The following is a 22,495-nucleotide window of genomic DNA, read 5'->3' as shown; positions in this document are numbered from 1 at the left end:
TGTAAAATTTCAAATAAAACCATCCCATCTGAGAAATCAGCCAGTTCAAGAAGTTGACTTTTCTTGTCTCTTTCACAATAAGCGGCGAGTACACAAAAAAGGGCAACAGGGCCAGGTTTAGAACACCTAATGAGACTTGCGCTTGCGTGTAATACACATGGCTTTTATCCAGTAGTAGCGTTTCAGTCGACGAAAAAACTGCCCTGCTTACCACGAATGGATGGAAGAGGAGCGTCCCCTTTGAAACGGGGTGGTGGCAGTTGCCACCATGGACGCTATTTTTTTTCATCTTTTTGTTTTTCATTTGTTTCTCTCTTTGTGTATTTAACGGCGTTAAAACTTCGTCTATAAGTTCCCCATTTGCTTTAAACACATTTGATTATGTCTATATGCTTGTAGTTTGTTTTGTCCCACCCTGCTATGATGTGTACAAGATCGCAGTATTTATAAGTATAATAAATAATTAATTAATTGATTGATTGAATGATTGATTATTAATTTTTAATCCTACGCTTCAAATCTTATGTCAGCTCTCTGCTTTCTTGATGGAACAGCGCAAAACATCGGGACAAGAGACAAGCGCTTGTCTCTTGTCCCGATGTTTTGCGCTGTTCCATCAAGAATGAATAACCAACATGCCCAAGCTGCTGTCCTGGCTGTTCTCTGCTTTCGAGCCACAATTGTTCCCATCACTTTTTGCTGACTTCCACCGCAGATTCCTGACCATTGTTATCTCGAAACCTCAGGGCTTCAGGGAGAGTGACTGTGTCTACGTCGGCATCCGGGTAGATACCATCATGTGCAAGCATAAGATGTTCAATTGTTTCCACAGATTTGCCACACACTGCAAATGCGTCATCGTACTGGTTATATTTCTTTCTGTAGCCGCGCGTTCTAAGACATCTTGATCTAGCTTCAAAGAGTAGGTCACTACGTATTGAGTTATCATAGAACGATTCCTTCCTGATATCCCTCTTTCCAGTTTGGATATAGCTGTGCACTCTGCTCCTTTTCCGTTGAACTAATCCACCTTCTTCGTTTGTACGTGTCGTTTCAAGCTTTTCTCTGTTCTCAAGACACAGAGCCATGGTGGCAGCGGCAGTCGACTACGCTCACAAGGTGCTAGCTAGCGTCATCATAAGGGGTTGTACATCTGCTGAAGCAGATGAGACTGCGTCACTTTCAACTAATCTTGAACAAATTTTCAACAGAAAAGTCATTTTCAAGAGATCTAATGGCCTTAATCAGCTTAGCTATAACCAAAATGATATCTATTACCCTTTAACAGTTGTAATCGGTACACCGAATTCAAGATTCACGAATAAATAATAAAAACGAATGTAAACCGAAAAGAAAATTTGGCCACAAAGGGGGCAGTCAGAGTTGCAAACTTTATTCCGGCGTTGGTCTTTCACGCGAGTGCAGCTCGATCCATAAATCTCATTTCTTCGAACCCACAGGAAATGTCCTGCAATTCTCTGGATGGAGGTCATCCAACTAGTAATAACCTGCCTGCATCAACCTGTTGGTTCGAGGGTTATATCTCCCCGATGTGGTCGTCTTCCTGGCAGGTTTCCTTGAGTCTTTTGCGAAATCCCTTGCGCTGATTCTACATCAGTGTAAAAGAGCGAAACTAAATATTTCTCGAAACTCTGAAAGAACACCGGAATCAAGTGTGGAGGGAGACTAGAAACCGTCGCCGAACTTGAGAAGCGATCACCAGGCATTGAGGACGGCACAAAACATCCCGGCTGAGCATGGATTCACTAATCATCCAGACAACACCCAATATAGATAACGCCTATGGCCTTATATAGCATAAGAGACTAAAAACAGTGCTAAGTGCTGCTCAGTGGCCAATGGATATCTTCAGTAAGGTCCATGAATCCTGGGGTGCCTGTGACTTCAAGCGTTGCCAGTGCATTTCGGCGCTTTGTAGTCGTTGACTGGCTCAACGACCCCTTTTGCCACAAACTGGACCTGGCACACGTCACTGACACTGCAACTTTTCTTTTCTCCGGCCGTTTTTATATATAGGCGTTCGTTTGTTTTTCTGCTCTCTTCCGTCAGATAAACCGGAGTGAGACAAACGACCTCCACGTCGTGCCTGCTGGCCATCTTTTATCTACCTGATTACCATAATTTCATGTTTTCTTTCTCTGTGCCTCTGGCAGGAACTCTTTGTTCGCTTAAAAACTCTCCCACCATACAGAACAGCCCCGTATACAGATTTTCTGTTTCTTTTCTGGTGGCTTCATCGACGCGGTACGGTCATATTTCTCCCCACTGTCCGATGAGGTACCATTTCTCATTAACGTTTTCATTACTTCTCAATGTCTTGAGTAAGCGTTGAAATTCCAGTCTTCAAATGAGCCGTGATTCACGGAATGGCACTTCTCCTCGCAACGATATTTCTAAAATAAATTTTGTGTATTTACATTGTACTTTAGGGCCCTCCGCGGTTTATCCCGATGCTTCCTTTATCTGTTGTTCGTTCGCTCCTGTTCGTCTGTGGCGAATCAGTTTTCGCCGTTTCTACACAGTGCGTTCACATGGTTTGGGAACAGCGCAGGAACGTGACACAAGGAACATTCAAACAGACACACGGGCGCTGACTACCAACCGAATTTTATTTCAGATTGCAGAGAATACATAACGAAGAGAAACAGGGTCGGTACATCGATAAGAAGCTGCTCTGTCACCAGAATTCGGCGAATAGTCACGTCGCTGAGTAAAACATGTGTTTGTGAAAGAAGTGGCTGTGAGAGGCAGTAAAAGAGGGATGGTGGGGGGGGGGGGGGGGGTGTAGTGGCCCGTCATGCAAACAATAGATAACACTAATGGAACAAGAAAAATGATAAAGAAATCACCGCCACTTCTTTCAAACACATGTTTTACAGAATGGCGTGCTATTCTCTGAAATCCGGCGACCGAGCAACCTCTTATTGATGTACTGCCCCTTTTTCTCTTCGCGATATAATCTTTATACTTCGAAATAAAAATCCGTTGATAGTGGGCTCCAGTGTCTGTCTTTCAATGTTCCTTGTGTGTCTTCCCTGCGCTGTTCGTTAACCCTGCAAAAGAAACAACTAGCCCGCCAATACGCTCTTCTAAACTTACGTAAAGCTTAACGAAGTACTCAAAAGAACACTTGAAGAGAAAAACTTAAGAAAATGCTGAAAACATCCAGTAGAAACAACGCGAGTTGAGAAGAAGGAAAACACCCAAGGACGAACTCCTTCGCCCCAGTGTCAGTGGATTGCCAACTTGTGTTTTATGCGGCCAGCGTCCTCTGAATACCCCGAAGTTGCATATCGCCGTCATCATCATCAGCCTCACTGCGCCCACTGCAGGGCAAAGGCCTCTGCTATGTCTCCCCAATTAATCCTGTCCTTTGCCGGCTGCAGCCGCCGTATCCGGGCAGACTTGTTAATCTCACCGGCCCACCTTACTTTCTGCCGCCCCCTTGCTAGGCTTGCCTTCTTTTGCAATGAACTACGTTACCCGTAAGGGCCAGCTGTTTCTTTCTTTCGCATTGCATACCGTGACCCAACCTATTTCTTCCTATTGATTTTGACGAGGATTTCATGAACCCGCGCTTGTTCCCTCAGCCAGCCTGACCGCTTCCGGAAGGTCGCTTAACGCGCATTAATTTCGACCACTGGGTCCCTTTGAGACGCGTCTTTGAGACGCGTCCAGCGCTCCCAGGGTTCCATCCTGCTCAGCGGCCAAACCCGCTGCCAAGGCACTGCGGCGGTTCTGCAACTGGAAACACGGGCCAGTATCGGCTGCGCAGCCGGACGAGGGAGAGAGGAGGAAAGAAAGAGGAGGGCTCATCTGTCTTCTTTCCATCTTACGTCTGTGTTCTGTCAGGCTGCGCTGTTCCACCCAGTATCAGGCAGTGTGCATTGCGAATTTTGCTTACTTCTGTGGGATCATTTTATTTTGGACATTTAATTAGCGCGCTCCACGCCCAATGGGTAAAATTGGTGTGGCGACCACAAACACTTTCCAAGAAGGGCCAGACAGTTGCGGGCAGCTAAAACGCCTTGCAGCGCCACAGCGTCTGGATCATTTCCTCTCCATTCCATTCGGTGTTAGAGCAGAAGCAGCGCTTGTCACGACGCAGACATATCACGACGCAGACAGCAGCACGAACACGTCCCGGGCAACCGACGCCCGTGACGACGCGCCTGACTTGCCTCACGAGCTAATCCAGTCTAGGAAAAGAAAATTGTGCGACGACCCGGCATCCACGTGACTGGATGGGACGGCGCCGCGACATGCGTCTGTTTTTAGCATTTTGCTTTCTTACCTGCGGTTGCATTGCCTGATTGAAGTCACAGCCACATGAAACGGTTGGCTCCGTATGTGGCCATTCCAGTCAATATTTAGTTGAAGTTCGGGCAGAGTCAACGAAAGCTTTGTGCTGGGTTGCCAGGAAGCCTACGAGGTGCTCAAACAGCCGGGGTTAGTGAGTTACTCCACGTTTCATGGTAGCTAAACAGTAATTTTTAAATTGGGGTTTTTTAGGTAAACAGAATTAAAGGGATGGGCTTTTAACAATTACGGACAGGGGCGGGCTTGCAATTATTGATTTGTCGCCGGCAATTAGTAAGAGCCCCATCAGTTGCTAGAATTTCGAAAAGGCGATTACCCTCGCCGCTTCGACTCAACAAATTCGGGCAATTCCGTGAGCCGGCGAGGGGCGCCACGCGACCTCAATCACTCCCGACACTCCGCGCACACACGTGCACACGATAATCTCTGCGGGGCTCCCTTCACCTCGCCACCTGGATGCTCCAGCCAGCCCAGATTTATTCTTCAACTATGCCGCGAATAGCTTTTCCTTAACCATATTCTTAAAAATTAGTGGCGAGCTTTCGCGGGTGGAGTTAAAGACTGATAAAAAGTTTAGACGAAACCTCCAAGGTGGAGTACATTTGTAATAAGAGAGAAAATCTCTCATTGGCAGCCGCCCAAGCGCAGCGCCGCTCAGTTCGTCTGGCGACTGTTCCGGTGAAGCGGTGGTCTCGGGTTCGAACCCCGGAACAGGAGAAATTTTTCTTTAACTACGCAGTTCCTGTGGTAGCAGTGGATCTTTCTTTGTAGCCGCATAGCTTGCGCTTGGGTGGATACCAATGATAATTTCCTCCTTGATCAGTTTTTGAAAGAGGGCGAGGCGTTGTCAGGCTCATTGGTGTAATTTTTTCTTCTCGCCCCAATAAACCTGAATCGCTTTTCTTTTTTTGCTGAAGAGTGCAGAATTTATTTACGAATCAGTTCTAACGATTCCTTCGTTTCCGCCTGTGCCTTTGGCTAGATTTCTCCCTTTCTCCTCTTCTGCTCCCGGGCGAAGTAGGCGAGGGATTGGGATCAGTTCCTGCAATCCCGCGGTCGCTGAACTCTCTTCGCTCCATAAGAACGCAGGCAGCGGCCGCGGCTAGATCCGATATCCCGGTCATGCAGGCATAAAACTAACTCCTCCTGACGGGAGTGACCAAACCATGCCCACGACAGGCAGGTATTGCGGCTTATTTGAAGCGTCACCAGGTCGTCTGCCGTTCCGCATCACAGGCTGTCTAATCAGAGCGCTTACCCTAGTAGACGACAGCGTAGCGAACAACGATCAATGTAAACCGCGAACGTACGTGGAATAGTTTACTGTGGTTCACTGCAATGCCCTGAACGCTGCCCGCAAGTCAGCAGAGCCTTCAACTAACAGCTGTAGTGTGCCAACCTAAGGGTACATCAACGGACTGCAGCGAAGCCATTAAAAAAGCCGCTTTCATTTCCTGTCCTATTCAGCAGAGACGTGACGCAGCACAGTCTCGAATCAATTCTTTCGAGGGCCTTTCTGCTCTGCGTTTCCAAGAGAGACCAGCAGAGCGTTAGACCTTGTGCGGCTGGCCGAGGCCCCGCCAGCAAGTTTAAGACTCCTTTATTATTTATTTAAATACTGCCGCCTCTAGCGAGGCTGTTACAAAGTTGGGTACATTACAAACAAACCACAATACAATGAACAATGCAAATTAAAGAAAACAATCATACAGCATTAGCAGCAGGCTTGTAAGAATCCTTAAATGATAACGAAAGGAAGCTGACTACTCAAAAATTACTTAAAGAAGCTAGTGCGGCCAAGGGCGAAATGTTTACGACATTGTGGATCCCTGTAGGTGAAAAATTGTCTGACATTTCGCTCGCTCAGAAGCACCGACTGTTGGACGGGTTTGTGCATTGCTCGAACGTTCTTCGTTCGTACTCTCCACTCTTGCGCCTTGCATCTGCGAATTATCTAGAGAGGAGAAACGAGGTGAACTGACTGAGCTGCACTTGAACTTGACGCCTTGAAGACGACGAATTGCGACAACAGTAGAGAGGCCTTGTTGGGGAAGGAAAGCAGACAGTGAAGAAGAATCCTTGCTAAATGTCCTGGAAACAAAGCGCACGGCCTTGTTTTGCAGAGATTCCAGTTGGTTGATCTCACACTGCTTGTGGGGATTCCAAACCACACAAGCATATTCGAGGATGGGGGGAATGAGTGTTATATATGTTGAAGCCTTGGTTCTTGAGGAGCAGCGCGCAAGGTGCGATGCGAGTATCCTGATCTTTTAAGGCGTTAGCAGAAGACGTCAATTTATTTTGAACAAGACATGTTGAATGTTAGCGGAAGACCAAGATATTTGTGCTCGTACACTCTGTGTAAGTTGAATATATTACATTTTGTCAAGATTTTCAAAGAGAGTTGTTCAAGTATTGACGTCACTAGTGGAACTTGCTCGAACTCCTCGAAGGAATCCCATATAATATCAGTTATTGCTACATCACAGGAAACGTGCAGCAGACAAAACGAGGTTCAGCAATGATACAAGAAACTGAAATTAACATAGTTTTGTGATCGAATACCCCCTCAGTCACGTCGCATTGCTAGCCGTTGTTTATAAGAGATGTGGTAAGAAGAGATGTGGTAAGTCTAGAATTGCCGCCTGCCGAGTGCATTCTCGAACGACTTGACTTAAGCCACAAGACAATGAAAAGTACACCAGCTCCCTTTCATCAGACACTTCATGTCCACTCACTGTCATAGATGACCAGTCGACGCCAAGTGTGTTAAAATCGCCCACACAAATAACGTTTGAAAAAGTATTGTAATCATGTAGTAACCTACTGATCATGTAGTAACTGATCAGTGCAAGATCCAGGAGGGTGGTAAACATCCCTTATTATAAAAGATCAGTTGTCGAAGTGAACCTTGCGCCACAAGGACTCGATATCTGGTGGGACTCGGAGCACAGAAAAACTAAGATTGGACTGAAAAAAAGAGGGCCACGCCACATCCCTGCCGCATCTCCCGTCTCCTCTAACCAGCTTGAAGCCAGGCGGGGTCACCTCTGTATCTCGCACACCATTATGTAGCCATGTCTCTGTGACACCGATGATATGCGGAGAGTAAAAGGAGATTAGCGAAAGGAATCCCGGAAATTTGCTAGCAAGGCTTTTTGCAGTAATGTTCAAAATTGAAAGATTATTGAAGGAACAGTGGAGTCGAGGGGAACCGACCTTAGATGAGATATCGATGTACTTCGCTGAGCCAGCCGATGATCTACCGAGCGTTCTCCTCGAATAACCGCCATTGCAACAGTAAGCAGGCCCTCCACTACGGCCTCCCTCATAGCTTTAGTCGCTTTGGGACGTTAAAGCCCATAAACCAAACCAGTAAGCGGGCTTACGTATTTGATCAGGTTGTTTTGAAGTTGTCCGGTTTCAGTTGTTATCTGTAGTCGCCGGCTTTCCATTTCATTCCTCTGAAATTAAATTTCGGTACACCCTGCGTGCCGACCCGTATTCTTCGATCTTCACTGGGCGTTTCGTGGTTTGGAACCAAATGGAAACCAGAAAGCGCCTATGTGAAAGAGCGGCGCAAAGTCTCGTCGGGACCGCATTCATCGCGGGGCTGTGATTGTGGCGGCGCTCATTCTCCGAATGGATGTCAGCTGACCTCGCACTACGCGTCATTCGGACTTATACGCTGCGAGGCAATCAGCCGAGCAGGAAAAGCGGTGCAAAACGGCCGACGTCGGCGTTGAGGGGTGGACGCGAAAGTGATCGCCACGGGGCAAACGCCCGGCTTCCGCCAATTTCTCTTCTCGGCTGGTGTAATGCGCGACGTCATGCAAACTCCCCAATCGGCGCAAGGCCCGCAGGTCACGACCCTCCTCCTTCACCAACGGAGGAGGAAAGCGACGCGCGCACGCGTTTCGAGACGAGCGGCAATCCCGCTCCGGTTTCCCGTGCCCCGCTTGCGCGAGCATCATCGTTGTCGCCAAGTTGCCCTGACCAAGGACGTCTGCGTCGTCGCCGCGGCGCCCGGTTTCTCCGAGGCTCGCTCCGGACGACGCATACGCAGTTGCCTTGGCTGGTGCCGACGGCTGCCCGAGTCCCTTTTTTGCGGCCCATTCGCACCTCAACCGGTGAGTCCCAATGGCAGATGAGACCGTACTGAAATATGTGTTCGCAGAAGAGTCAAACCGGAGGATTTCTCCCTGCTCCGTGGCAGGCAAAACAATCCCGGGTGTTCCTCGAAACCAGTGCAATATTCCTCCTACTCCCCCTGGCCTGCGCAAGTCTAGCAAAAAATTCCTCCATTTCGAGGCTTCGGCGATCCGAGTTCGACAGCTCGCCTTTCACTTTCGCAATGATTGGCTGCCGGACTAAGCCACTAGTGGTGGTTTGTATCCAGTGAGCCTTGAGGGAGGAAGAATAGTTTTCGTAACGACCGAATGTAACCGCGGTTCCCAATAAGCAGCAACAGTGTGAAGCAGACAACATCGTTGGTCTCGTACACTGAAAAATGGAGAACATTTATCAGCGCGCACTGCGCAGCAGTGTTCGAGATTGCACAGCCGAAAATCGCTCTACTGCAACAGTGCCTAACTCAACATATAGTTAGACGTTAGGCCACTCGCTAGACTCACTCTTTCATCGCAGTTACCGCTCTACTTGAAGATTTCCTAGGGAGCACAATTGGACCGAAATCCTTAATGTTCCGGGCATATCTCCTTTGTCAAGTTACCCGCTCATGACTTTGTGCCGTTAGCAAATAGCTGATTTAAAAAACAGCGGCTAGTATTCGTGTGTTATTAAGAGCGTAGAGTGGGTAGTTTTACGATCATTATTCGTTTTTTTTTTCTTCAACACGCTGCATTCATTGACGAGGAGAAGCCTTTCGTCGGGCCGAAGGGAAAATAACGTTAAAATGAAAATTGCCGAAATATTTAGACCCGTAAAAGTGTGTGCGAGTAGTGTTCTCAGTAAAAGTTTTACGAACACTCCTATATTCGTTCACTGGAGCCGCAAATCATCCCTAATAAAAGAAACAAGTGCACTCTGCATGTAAAGACGACATCCTCGTGCTAACAATGATCAATCCGCAAGTGTAGTTCCCAGCCAGACACCTTTACTATCTTGGAAACTATCCTCTTCAAGAAATCAGTGCCTTAAAACACGAGTTACACGTCGGAGAAGAACGTATTTTTGTTCCAACGGACATCGCTTTCCGGCTGCATGTTGTGCTTTTGAATCTTGCTATGGAGTCCCTTGTGGTACTTAAGCGTAGCGGAGTGGATGCCAAGAGAAGGCAAGCGTAGCAGGGGGCGGCAGAAGGTTAGGTGGGCGGATGAGGTTAAGAAATATGCGGGAATACAGTGGCCGAAACTGGCAAAGGACAGGGTTAACTGGAGAGACATGGGAGAGGCATTTGCCCTGCAGTGGGCGTAGTCAGGCTGATGGTGATGATAAAACTGTGTCCTGCAATTCTAAGCACTCATGGATAACCATGCATTCATGTGCGCAGCCTGCCATTGCCATGTACATGTGACAGTCACCGTCAAGCAAATAACAGGATTTACACAATACTCCTTGCATTTCCATACAATACTCAATAATCCTGGACAAAAGCATTTTGAGCGGGAAACCGCTCAAAAACCCACTTTTTTCATATAATGAAAGATTTCAACATAACAGTTAATGTATCCGCGGGTCACCCGAAGATAGACTTGCATTTTTTTCTATTATCGTTTCTGCTATCTTCACAAGCGTTCCCAATTGGTTTTCTATGGCAGTCTTAACTGTTACAATATAAAAAAAATTTTGCTACATATCAGAATAATGGACTATTACCCTCAATATTTCCATACCAGTATCTTTTGTTTCAGTTTGTTTCTTTTTAAACGTATTGAAATCAAATATTTTACGAGGGGGTACCCAAAAGAAACCGGACTTATTTTTGTTTGAACTTGTTTGTTCACATTTTAAGCACAGACTTTCAATTTCCTTAAAGTATTCCCCACTTGCAATGATACGCTTGTCGAATCTTTCATTCCATTTTTCAAAACATTGTTTAAATTCATCTTTTCTGATGCTTGACAGTGCCTCCGTCGTTTTTTTCTTCACCTCAGCAACATCAGCGAAACGCTTTCCATTCACCTATTTTTCCATTCTAGGAAACAAAGAGAGTAGCACGGGGCAAGGTCGGGATAGTATGCGGGTTGAGGAATAGGTGTCATGCCATTTTTGGTACAAAATTGTCGTAGAGACTGGGCTGTGTGAGCAGGGGCATTGCCATGATGAAAAAACCAGTCACCCGACCGCCACAAATCTGGCCGCTTCCATCGCACACTGTTGCCCAATCTTTTCAAAACAACCCAGTAGAAAGCCTGGCTAACTGTCTGAACCTGCGGAACAAATTCTCAATGTACGACTCCTCTCACGTCGAAAAACAAATCAGCATTGTTTTGAGGTTTGGCTTCACCTGACGAGCTTTCTTGAGGCGAGTTGAATATGAAGTTTTCCATCGGCATGATTGTTGCTTTGATTCAGGATTCGATTCAGGAACACTTGAGTTGTCCCTATAGCATCGTCCTTGTACGTCTTTCTTAATATTTCAAGAGTTTCCATTCAACTTTTTCCGAGCAAAAATCAGAATTTCACCGGCGCACGCTGTTCACGAAAATCAGCCATTGCAAAAACGACATTCACACAAAACAGTCGTCACTCTAAAACTCTGACTAAACTAGTCTGACCTCCTTCAACGACGGCACTCGGCTTACTGAGTCTGGAATATTCGTTCTATGCGCTCCTAGTGGCAAAACGCGGTACCACACAAGCTTTGCCGACCAAAAAATTTAGTCCGGTTTCTTTTGGGCACCCCCTCGTATATTGAAATATTATTGTATACCTCTTCAGGAAGTGTAAACACTGCATATGCTATTTGTAAGTTTCATGTTCATATTCATCTTGATATCTGTTGTGTGTGTAATTCTTTAGGAAATGTAAGCACTGCATTTCCATGTTCATATTGATTTTTATGGTGCTGTGAAGTCCACTGCATGATGCTGCCTTTAGGCCCCCAGGGCCCAGTCAAGCTGTCTGTGACAGCTTTTTGCCTGGGGGACCCCCAACTTGTAGGTTGGAAATAAAGTGGATTTGGATTTGGATTTGGTATCTGACAATCTCCCACCGGATTACCTAAAGCTGCACTGAAACTGCGAATGGCTGTTACAAATTGGCTACTAGTAGGTAATTCCTTCCTGAAGCCATGTTGAGCAGGATCTAGGGCAGTGAGAATATGATTGGCAGTGTTGTCTTAGATATCTGTTGCAATAAACATGATTGGATTTGATTTACATCTGCATAAAAGCGACTGCTAGTGAACATGTCCTGCTACCCGTTTAAACCTATCGCAAGTACCTTTGGCATTGCAGGTGCATGGTGTGAATTCCTCCATGCTTGCTGCAAGCCACTTTCGGACTCACGCTAGAGTTTCACGAGCGTTTTGCTCGAAGGTCCTCCTGGACTCCGAAGAACACCCACCGTCAGAATGTCGTGTCCGTGAAGTCAAATTTCTTTCAGTTTCGTACGGCCCATACATTTTCTTGATGTTAGCCCCGTAATGCCAGTTGTGCCAGCTATGTGAAAGAAACAGGCCGGTATGCGCATTATCTAAATATCCTTCCGAAACATATGTTGCTCAATAAATTCTGACGGGAAAAACAAATTAATTCTATTATGGCGGTTCTTCTTTATTCTGTGCTCAAAACATATTGAATGAATGAGTGAGAGATCCGGAATCCTAAGGCCGGATAGTGACATCCCGTCAACTTGTTGTTGGTAACTTTATTTCCTGATGCCAGTGTACTCTATAATTTTCGGTATATGTTGAAGTTATTCCTGAAGCTCCTGAGATTATTCCACGAGCGGAATTTGAAATGCCCGCGTGGGCGGCAAAGAAACCTCCTGCATGCCACTGAAGTTAGCGTTCGCGGCTGTCCCAGCCTGAAGAACTAAATGAAATGCCTGCGCTCCAAATACGGCTGCAAGAAAAGACAGTCACAGTTGCGCCAGTGCCTCCCTCACTCGCACACGCTCTCTTCCAGTGTTTGCGATCGCCCTTCGCACAAGATGTTCCACACTCTCTCTTCTTCTTCCTTCGCGAATTCATCCCAGATTTTGAGTCATCAGATGATCTCATGTGCCAGAGGAAATCATAGGGGATTTTTTTTTCAATTTACGGCATTGGGAGAGTAGCAAAGTTCAACAAGGTTCTTTCTTGGGATAGTTGGTTGCTTAGAGTTTTTACAAAGGCCTAAGCGCCAAGAAAATGGGGACGCGAGAGAGACGTAGGACAAAGCGCTAATTTTTCCCGTCTTCGTGTGCACTTACAGTTTCGCCAAAACGATTAAAAAGGAAATATAACCACATTTTTTATTTATTTATTGATACTGTGATCTTTTACAAGACCTTACCAGGGTGGGCATACAATGTAAAAGCAAACAGGCGCTGGAAATAATAAATATGGTCTTAAGATGTTAAAATGATATTATAAACAATTATACAAAAGAATAAAACAAGAAACAGAAATGCAAAATGCACGATACAAATGTAACAACAGTATAATGTGGTGGAAATAATATAAGGAAACTAAAGATGAAACATTTTTAGCGATGGTTGTGATACTGCATAATTACTGAGAATATTCCATTCTGTAATTGTTCTAGGGAAATAGGAATACTTATAGGAGTTAACTCTTGCATTTAATGGTGTCACTGAAAAATCGTGCCGTTGCCTATTGTTATATCCAGATGAGTACGAAAAATAGTTGGAGTGTTAATATTGTAAGTTAGCCTTCGTGAAAAAAGGAATTTCAAATGACAGATGGCGTTTCTCTGAGAGACTGGAAGCAAACCTGGAAGCAAATGGTTCTAGTCGTATCACTACACATTGTAGAATGACTGTAGAGTTCCTTGTTAAGTTCTGCTGCCACGCTTTCCGTATTTCCATGAGTGTTGTTATCATTCTCCTCTTCTAACTGCCACGCGGGACGTTCTCCAGACGCGACCATGTTTGGAGATAAGGCACGTGCGGTTATGCTCTGTTCAAAAGTGCTCGAGATTGTATAATCGCGTTATCCGAAATCTTCATGCCATGTGTAGGTAGAGCGCGGCAGACAGCCAAGACTATTTAGATAATGAGGATTGTGAAGTCTGCGCCGGCCGTGATCACCCCATTGAGTTTGTCTGCTCTTTCGTGGGTGCAGGTTCCCCCAATAAACAGTATAGAGTTCTGTGGAAGCCTAGCTTTTCCTCTCCTACGAATTATTCATTCACTTGCTCTCATCACCATCATGCAACATTGTCATCTAAATGAAAAGTCCATCAGAAATATATGTTTTAACGAAGAACTCCAGATGCCCATCTTTGTTTTTCTTTCCATGCAAACGAAGTCTTATTCCTCGCTTTCTGATGGAAACAAAACACAGTGCTGATTAGTTTTGGTGCGTAAGTGTGCTTGCAGGAGAACAGGCAAAATCATATTGGAGTGCTGTATTCTCTTCTTTTGAAAGGATCGAGTATCGGGAATATCAGCATTTGCCGTAAATAAAAGATCTCCGATAACACGGGCTGGCTGAAAAGACTTTCATACCGCGTGATAGCAACTCAGGGGCCTACTGCATCGTGTACGAGGGGGTACCCAAAAGAAACCGGACTTATTTTTGTTTGAACATATTTGTTCACATTTTAAGCACAGACCTTCAATCTCCTTCAAAGTATTCCCCACTTGCAATGATACGCTTGTCGAATCTTTCATTTCATTTTTCAAAACATTGTTTAAATTCATCTTTTGTAATGCTTGACAGTGCCTCCGTCGTTTTTTTCTTCATCTCAGCAACATCAGCGAAACGCTTTCCATTTACTTATTTTTTCCTTCTAGGTAACAAAGAAAGTAGCACGGGGCAAGGTCGGCAGAGTATGACGGTTGAGGAATAGGGGTCATGCCATTTTTGGTCCAAAACTGTCGTAGAGACAGGGCTGTGTGAGCAGGGGAATTGCCATGATGGAAAAACCAGACACCCGACCGCCACAAATCTGGCCGCTTCCACCGCACACTGTTGCCCAATCTTTTCAAAACATCCAAGTAGAAAGCCTGGCAAACTGTCTGACCCTGCGGAAAGAATTCTCAATGGACGACTCCTCTCACGTTGAAAAACAAATCAGCATTGTTTTGAGGTTTGATTTCACCTGACGAGCTTTCTTAAGGCGAGATGAATTTGAAGTTTTCCACTGGCATGATTGTTGCTTTGATTCAGGATTCGATTCAGGAACACTTGAGTTGTCCCCATAGCATCATCCTTGTACGTCTTTCTTAATATTTCAAGAGTTTCCATTCAACTTTTTCCGAGCAAAAATCAGAATTTCACCGGCGCACGCTGTTCACGAAAATCAGCCATTGCAAAAACGACGTTCACACAAAACAGTCGTCACTCTAAAACTCTGCCTAAACTAGTCTGACCTCCTTCAACGACGGCACTGGGCTTACTGACTCTGGAATGTTCGTTCTATGCGCTCCTAGTGGCAAAACGCGGTTCCACAGAAGCTTTGCCGACCAAAAAATTTAGTCCGGTTTCTTTTGGGTACCCCCTCGTACACTGGGCAACACTGCGTCGAATGAGCTTTTGCATGTGATTAGGTAAGAGCAGGACCTTCGACATTTTTGTTGCAGGAATCCTGAATACTGTTTTATTTCTGATTACCTAACCTGGTCTTGACATCGATTCGCCTTAAAGTTTTACTTGTATGCGATTTTTTTTTATTACAACAGCAGGAACGTAACTGAAAAACGGTGGTAAAATTCTGACAAAAGACGGTCCGCCGTGACAGCAGGCATGCCGGCTTCTGCGATGAACCTATGGATTAAATGGACAGGCTTTCTCTATCTAATTAAGGCGGAAACTTGAGCTAGTTGTAAAAGTGTTTGGAATCATAATTGCTAGCGCTTAGTTAACACGCAAGGCACGAACACAAATGCACAAGACAGACGCTAATCTTCAACTGCCGCTTATTCGAAAAACAATCAACATAAGCCATCTCAAAAATGCTGATACTCACACACGCGCAGTAGCAACGCCAGGCTTCAGGAACAACATTTCTTTTTAAGGCGAAAGCCTTTAATGCCTGATACTGTCGTGACTAAGGAATGTTGGCAAATGTGTCCGCGTTTCGGCGTCACTACTTAAGAAAAAAGCATTGTCGAGGCTGGGAATCGAACGAGGGCCTTTGCCATTTGAAGTGGAGACGCTACCACTCCACCATGAAGGCTGTGGGTTTTTTAAGTGAATTGAATGAGCATGAATAAAGGCGCATCTAGTGAATGCATGGGTTTCATAAATAAAATAAAATAAAAATAAGAAAAAAACATACAAAAATAAAAAGAAACAAAAATAAAATATGCAAAAAAAACCAGAGCGCCAGTAAACGCTTTCGCCTTGCAGCACTTTAGAGAGCCAAAGTGCCCCCTGAATTTTTTTGATAGATTGACAGACGGGGTAGTTACGCGTTTCGAACCTTCATTATCAATGTACATAGCGTCGAAAATTTCACGTGCCGATTGCGTTTTTATTGTACCTTGAAGGATTGTTTCTGGAAAGTTTGGTGTGCAAGGTACCAGGTCAGAGTCACCAGGGTGCCGTTCGATAAAACAGCGTTTGCAGTGCGCAACGAGATACCCCCCCGCCGATATGGATTCCGTTGCCAAGCGGTGCTCTCTCAGTCGTCCATTTGTGCATCGACCTGATTGTCACAAGTGAGCGGCATTTCATAGACAACACCGATATTACATGGAAAGAACTTCATTTGGTGGTTCGAAGTGCACGCTGGCTTCCTTACCTCGCCATTCGCGAGCGGGCACATGCGCACAAGTTTCTTCGGGGCAGTCAATACAAGATCGACGCCACACTTCTTCGCCACCTTTTTTAGACGGTTCGACATATTGTGCACATGCGGCATAGCCACAAGTTGAGTTCGTCGTTCGGGATCTTCACGGTTTTGTTGCCTCCCAGTTCTCACTTCTTTCTGCAGCTTTTCCGCAACAGATATTAGAGTTTCCTCCGGAAACGCAGTGTTTTCTAAGCGAAGCTTTTGAGGCGTCACACTTTCGGTGATGCAATGCTCGCACGACTTATGGAGAGGAGCGCGGAGGCATTCTTGGCAATACCCCCTTTTTACAATTTTGTAGTGCGCCGATTGATAACTGAGAATTTCTTTTTTGTCCACGGCTGATGCATCCAGAAAACATGCGCCTTTTCAAACCTGTAGCCCGTACAGGTAGCCCGTACAGGTAGCCTGAACTGTACAGGTAGCCTGAACTGTAGCCTATGTCGTTTGGGGTTTCTGTTGTAAAGGCTAGACCGCATCTACGGGAATTAAAAACATCAAGCACATTTTTCGCCACATCGTCCGGTTTGTCAGACTGCGTTAAATTTATTACTATAAGGCAGTCAGCAGCATGTCTAAAAATGCGTTTAACTTCGTCAGCGTTGATCTGCACGAATATGCGTTGGTCAAAGTAGGCTAAAAAGACAAAACTACAAGACAAAACGGGGGCGATGCAGGATCCAGGCCATCCTTCTGTAAATATTCTGCACCTTCATGGTTTATGCCAGTCAATGACAGGTAAAATGAAAAAAGGGTTTAAAAAGCTTTCAATTGACATGTCAACAGAATTCTGAAATGACAGTGGGGTTCCACTTTCAATAGAGTCACGCAGCGCAATCATGATTTCCCCCTATGGCATCGAGGAATTAAGCTCAGGAGCACATACCTTTGGGCTAGTTGGTTCATAGCAGACACGTACAAGCGCTATAAAAACACGGACAGAGAAGAGACTTGGACAACACGAGCGCTTACTTTCAACTGAACGTTCATTGATACAGAAGCACAATTTTATACACCTTGCTGCATGACGTCAAACTGATAGCCCTGCCGACATCACGTGGCTGCTCCCCAAAAAATTGTGCTTGTGTATCACTAAACCTTCAGTTGAAAGTAAGCGCTCGTGTTGTCCAAGTCTCTTCTCTGTTCGTGTTTTTTTAGCGCTTGTACGTGTCTGCGAGGAATTAAGATCTTTTGCATCTACTGAAAAGGCAAAAATAGCGTGCGGATTTTGTGGGCGACACAGGAGAGCTACCGTCTGTGTATTTGTGTTCTTGCCTCGTGCGTCCACTAAGCGCTAGCAAACATGATTCCAAATTTTTCCACCTAAATCGGTCCTACTAAAAGTGGGCCACTTTTCATCCCAGGTTCGCTTCCGCACGCCCTTTAATGCAGAGTGTTCCTACACTCTGCGTTACACTCTACACTCTCAACAACCACAGATCGGTTCTTGTACATTTTTGGAATATTCCCGGAAATGGCGGTTTAGACTTCCGGCATCCCCCCCCCCCCCCCCCCCCCCCCCTCTCGCTCTCCAGACTTGCGGTTTTATGTCAGACCAACACCGCTCGATACTGCGGCCAATCTTCGCGCCTCAAACGTCCTTTCCCCGCCAAGACATTGGTGCAGGCCTGGGGCTCGTTTTGGGATTCCCCTTTCCTCGCCTCGTCATTGGTTCTTGCACGTGCCAGCTTAGCCTTAGCGTCCACGTCGGCCGTAGTCCACACCGCTCAGGACCTGCACCTGGTTCCGGTTTGTGCACTGCAAACGCTGTTTTATCGAATGGCACCCTGGCGATCCTCACCCTGTACCTTGCACACCAATCTCGCTGGCACCCCGACTTGGTCCCCCAACGAGTCGGCTGTGCTTCGCCGCCGGCCAGAGGAGCGGGCGTCGTCAAGCGTGCTGGTTTACGATGGCAACAAAAGGGTCCGTCCACGCGCGCGGCCATCCATCACGACGAAGTCGTCACGCCTGTCCCATTGGGTTACCACATGGGTTTGCGCATGGGTGCGTTCACCTGTGTTGAGGGGGAGTCTGCAGGTGCTTTAGGGACAGCGACGGTGCTGAGCCGGGTCGAACGTTTCTTCGAAACCGGTGGTGGTATCCGCTGCCGCCGGAGGCAAGAGTACACCCCGTCAGCCAAATTGCGCGCACATCGCAGTAATTCGACGCACTGTGATTTGCAGCTCCGATGAAATGTGAAAACCCTCTTGAAAAACATTGTTTTAAGCGACACCTGCTTCTAGACCGGAGCTTAGTGCTGTGTTAAGGCATGCTCAAATTAAATAACTAAGAGCGGACGCAGTGTATGCTGTGTTCGAACTCATTTAGCTATAAGAAGGGACGAGGAAGATCGGGGACATGGCTACGAGGAAGACACTGCAATTTTATACTACTTTATACATTATGCACACGCAAAGAGCAACTGAGAGTGACTCTAAGTGCAAGGAAGTCTTGGTGAGAGGGGCTTCTGGGCAGCCCTCGCTGCAGAGTTTTATAGGATTCTGCTTCTCTGAAATCTCTAGATGGAGGTGGTGGTGAAAAACATTTATCGTCCATTAAATGTTTGCAGAAAGCTGATTGGGGTAGGACCCAATTGGCCCCTCACAATACTAGGTGCAGCCCCTATTCCCGGTCCCCATTGGCAAGCAACGCCGCCCGTGTCCATCGTGCCAAGGCCTTTTGGCTCTTTAGTTCGTGACAGCCGAGCAGGGCAGCCTCCCAGTCCTCTCTGGTGGGGTTGGGGCTGGGGGGGGAATAGATGGGTTTGATTGACACGCCCAAACCATATGCAAGGTAGCAAGGCGTGTCCTGAAAAGTTCACTTTGGTACTTATTAGGGAACACGCCCCCGTCACGTGCTGAGGATGAGAAGGACGCCATCTATGTCACCGTGGTCTGCAGGTGGCTGGACTTCATAAGGCGGCAAGTCCAAGGCCACTCGGGGTAGGAAAACCGCTCTCCCGAAAATGCTCCTTTGAAAACGGATGTCGTGGCCAAACACGGTGACTGTGCCCAGGCCCATTACGGTTGGCCTTGGGGCTTATTTTCGTCACGAATACAGGGAGCTGCACTAGATAAGGCGCGCAGGCCGCTTTCATGGGAGGCTTGCTATCGCCGCTGCCGTTTCTGCGTCGGGCGAGTCCGAGTTTTAGTCCGCTTTTTCTGGAGGGCACCCCGGGCGTAACAGCCCGCCTTGAATACATGAGTGCGTGGGTTTCTTAGGGAACGCCTACCGCCCGATGTGTCTTCCCGAAGAATAGAAAAAGCTGAGTAGCTAAAAAGCTGCTTTAAATGTACGCCCTGACCTGAAAGTCCACTGCATCAGCTTATTTAGTACCGCAGCGGAGGCCTAGTGGTTTGTTCTTGCGTCTCCTGGATCCGATACCCACTGGCAATACAATAAGTCCAAGTTTTCCCCTGGTCTGGAGCTCGGCTTATCTGTAGTGAAACGCTTGGTCTTTGACCCCACCTTAGGCTGAGTTTAGTGCTCTTTGCATAAGCTGCCCTTGCGCCCTAAAAGTTCGTCACTTAGCGCAGGTCTGCAGACTGGAAAGAGGAAAATGTGTCCTTAAATCTACACCGAGGACGACTCCGTCCAGTATTTCTTCTCACTAAGTATTGATTCCATTTGCTCTTCTTAGTACGGCAGCAAAAATAAGTATTTATTACGGACAAAATATCACCAACGGGTAGCGTGGCCGTCTCGCAGTCTCTTCATTCACCCCGATTTACTTAATTCGCAGTGATGGCTCAGTGGTTATGGCTGCGGACCAGAAAGACGCGGCGCCGAATTTCGATGGAGGCAAAATTCTAGAGCCCATTATACTGCGCGATTCAATAAGATGGCCACATCTGGCTGGTTGCTTCATGTTTAACGAAACGACGAAACAGCGCTGGCAAACAGGGCAAGAGAAAAGAGGAGACGGGCACAAGCGCTCTACCATCCACCATACGCTCTGTTGTGAAGAAAGGCGACAATATATAGCAGCAGGGCAAACCAAAGCACAGAGGGGAAACAAATGCGGCACAGTCAAGATCGTGGCATACATCCCGGAGCTATGAAAACTGTCACTGATTAAGAAAGGCTGGCTCCTGTAGGAATAGAGCCACCGACTGACACATGTGTCGCCTATTCATGTAAGTAAAAAGCTTCTGATATTAGACGTGAGGTCTGATCTGGTTCTGAGGACTGGTTCAAAATACGCCTCACAGTCTTTGCAATCGGCAGAATGAGCGACTATGTTATTTCCGAGTGAATGATTTTCTGTCTTTCCCGTGTTCGCGTAGTCGCTCTATGACTCGCCGTCCGGTCTCCCCGATGAAAATCTGCCGCATGCCAGTGGAATCTTATGAGCAACACCACAACAACAGTCCACTAATTCCTTTAGGTGTTCCTTCTGTCACGTCTCCTTTCAAATTTCTTTTTTCACTCCCGTGCACAGCCTTCACAAATTTATTCTTGCGGTAGAAAGGAGGTTCACGCCGCCGTTGCTCCGAATCTGTTTCAGATTGTGCGAGACTTTCGAACATACTTGAGCGCTTGTGTCCGTCTCTCCTTTTCTCTCGTCCCGTTAGTCAGCGCTGTTTCGTCGTTTCGTTCAACGTTCAAGAAACCCAGCTGGTTAAAAGTTCCGGAGCTTTTCACTACGGCGCCGCTCACACGCTCAGTCGCTTTGGGATGTTAAACGCCCATAAACGATTTAAACGTTTTTCACGCCGAAGGCAGCGGGAAAGACTGGGACGAAAGGATGAAGGAAGACGTTTTTCCTCCTCTTGATTTACGCTTGTACACCAAAACGGACTCTGCGATCCTCGTGTCTGATGACGTGGCCTAGCCTCTGTGATGCGGGGCGATTGCGTTGAAGTCGGTCGGTGACGGCGACATCTGTACTGCATTTTTTGGCTTTTTTGCCATTTTATCTCTTGGCAGAAAGGTAAGAATTCAGATAGAAAGAAGCACAAATATTGATTTAAAAATATAAGAACAAACGCACTCCTCCCTGAACGCGTATTCGCCAACTGCAGCCTGCACAGCCACACGGCTTGAAACCACGGTGAATTGATCACGGTGACTGAAGATTGTCACAACGGCTTACCTAAAAGGGATAATAAATCCTCTTAAACGGCGTTATATGCCACTAAGCATCACGATTTGCGACCTAAAAGGGAAGAAATGAAAAAAAAATGAAATTATAAAAGCAATAAAAGTACAGTACAGAGAGCGGAGTCGAACGGCCGACCTTCCATACGCAACACGTGCCTCTAATCCACTGCGCCATAGCGGCGATGTCAAGCCGTCGTTCTGAATGAATATTTATAACCAGCCTTAATGTGGCTGCTGCCTGCCGGTGGGCGGCGCTGTCATCGCTGGCTGTACCGGCTGCATTTGGCGAACACGCTCCCTGAACGCATCTATATTTCAAAAATTAACCGAAATCAATATGAAAGGCAAAAGTTATATATTCGAAAAAGAACACCAACAATTGGCAGAGCTATAGCTTAGAAGAACTTCTATTTGGGCTAGATGGTTCATTGTACTCGAAAATGGAAAAACAGTAGCGCCGAAAAACACACACACACAGCTCACACAGAGAGCGCTTGTCCTACGTCGTCCTTGAGCTGTGTGTGTGTGTTTTTCGGCGCTAATGTATTTCCATTTTCGAGTACTTGGCAGAGCCTAGTAATATAACATCCGGATAATTAATTCAAATCCACACGTATATTCTTTGAGATTTACAACCGGCCACAAAATCATCAAGCTGAAAAACGAACTTTTCAGGGTCCCTAAAACGGTGCTTATCATAGAAAGTAGTGTCTTTGTCGTCAAAACGCCGTAATCTGTCCTTGAAGTTCATTCGGCCTGATGTGACCAAAGAGCTTTTCAATGACAGAAACAGAAAGCTTATTTCAGTACATTATTCAGAAGGAGGTAAACAACGCTGCTTTTCTTGAAGATTTGCTTGTTCCTGCTGTCGTTTCGTCACACGCAGGGGCTACTATTTTTCAGAATCACCCTACTGAATGTTGTTTCGTGAAAGCCCGCTGTGATTTAAGCGGTGCGGGCTGGGCAATATTATTATTATTTCTTTTACTCGCCCATCCTAATTTCTGATATTTCGTTGCATGTATTTTTTTCGTAATGCTCCATAGTTGCTGTAGTGTTCGGACGTAAGTTTGCTTGAAGAAAATGCAGACAAAAGGAGAAAACATATGCAAGATCTTGAA

General features: G+C 46.3%; 1 protein-coding gene across 4 annotated transcripts in view; it reads left to right on the top strand.

Moving 5' to 3' along the window:
- LOC149345847 (phenoloxidase-activating factor 2-like) overlaps positions 1 to 22,495 on the top strand; it is a 115,356-nt gene that overhangs the window by 30,436 nt on the left and 62,425 nt on the right. The window contains exon 1 of one of the 4 annotated variants that reach the window (XM_089586246.1): positions 8,276 to 8,471. The exons of 2 other annotated variants lie outside the window; for them this stretch is intronic. The gene's annotated coding sequence lies outside the window, so the exon portion shown is untranslated. Of the gene's footprint in view, positions 1 to 8,275; positions 8,472 to 22,495 lie in introns of those variants that run through there. One more of the 4 variants, XM_089586250.1, reaches the window with a different exon arrangement.

This window comes from Amblyomma mixtum, chromosome 4 (genome assembly GCF_055824585.1).
Source record: "Amblyomma mixtum isolate Tamu chromosome 4, ASM5582458v1, whole genome shotgun sequence".
In the NCBI taxonomy this organism is placed as follows: domain Eukaryota; kingdom Metazoa; phylum Arthropoda; class Arachnida; order Ixodida; family Ixodidae; genus Amblyomma; species Amblyomma mixtum.
The sequence above is the reverse complement of the archived record's forward strand: the minus strand, read 5'-3'. Positions and strand labels throughout refer to the sequence as shown.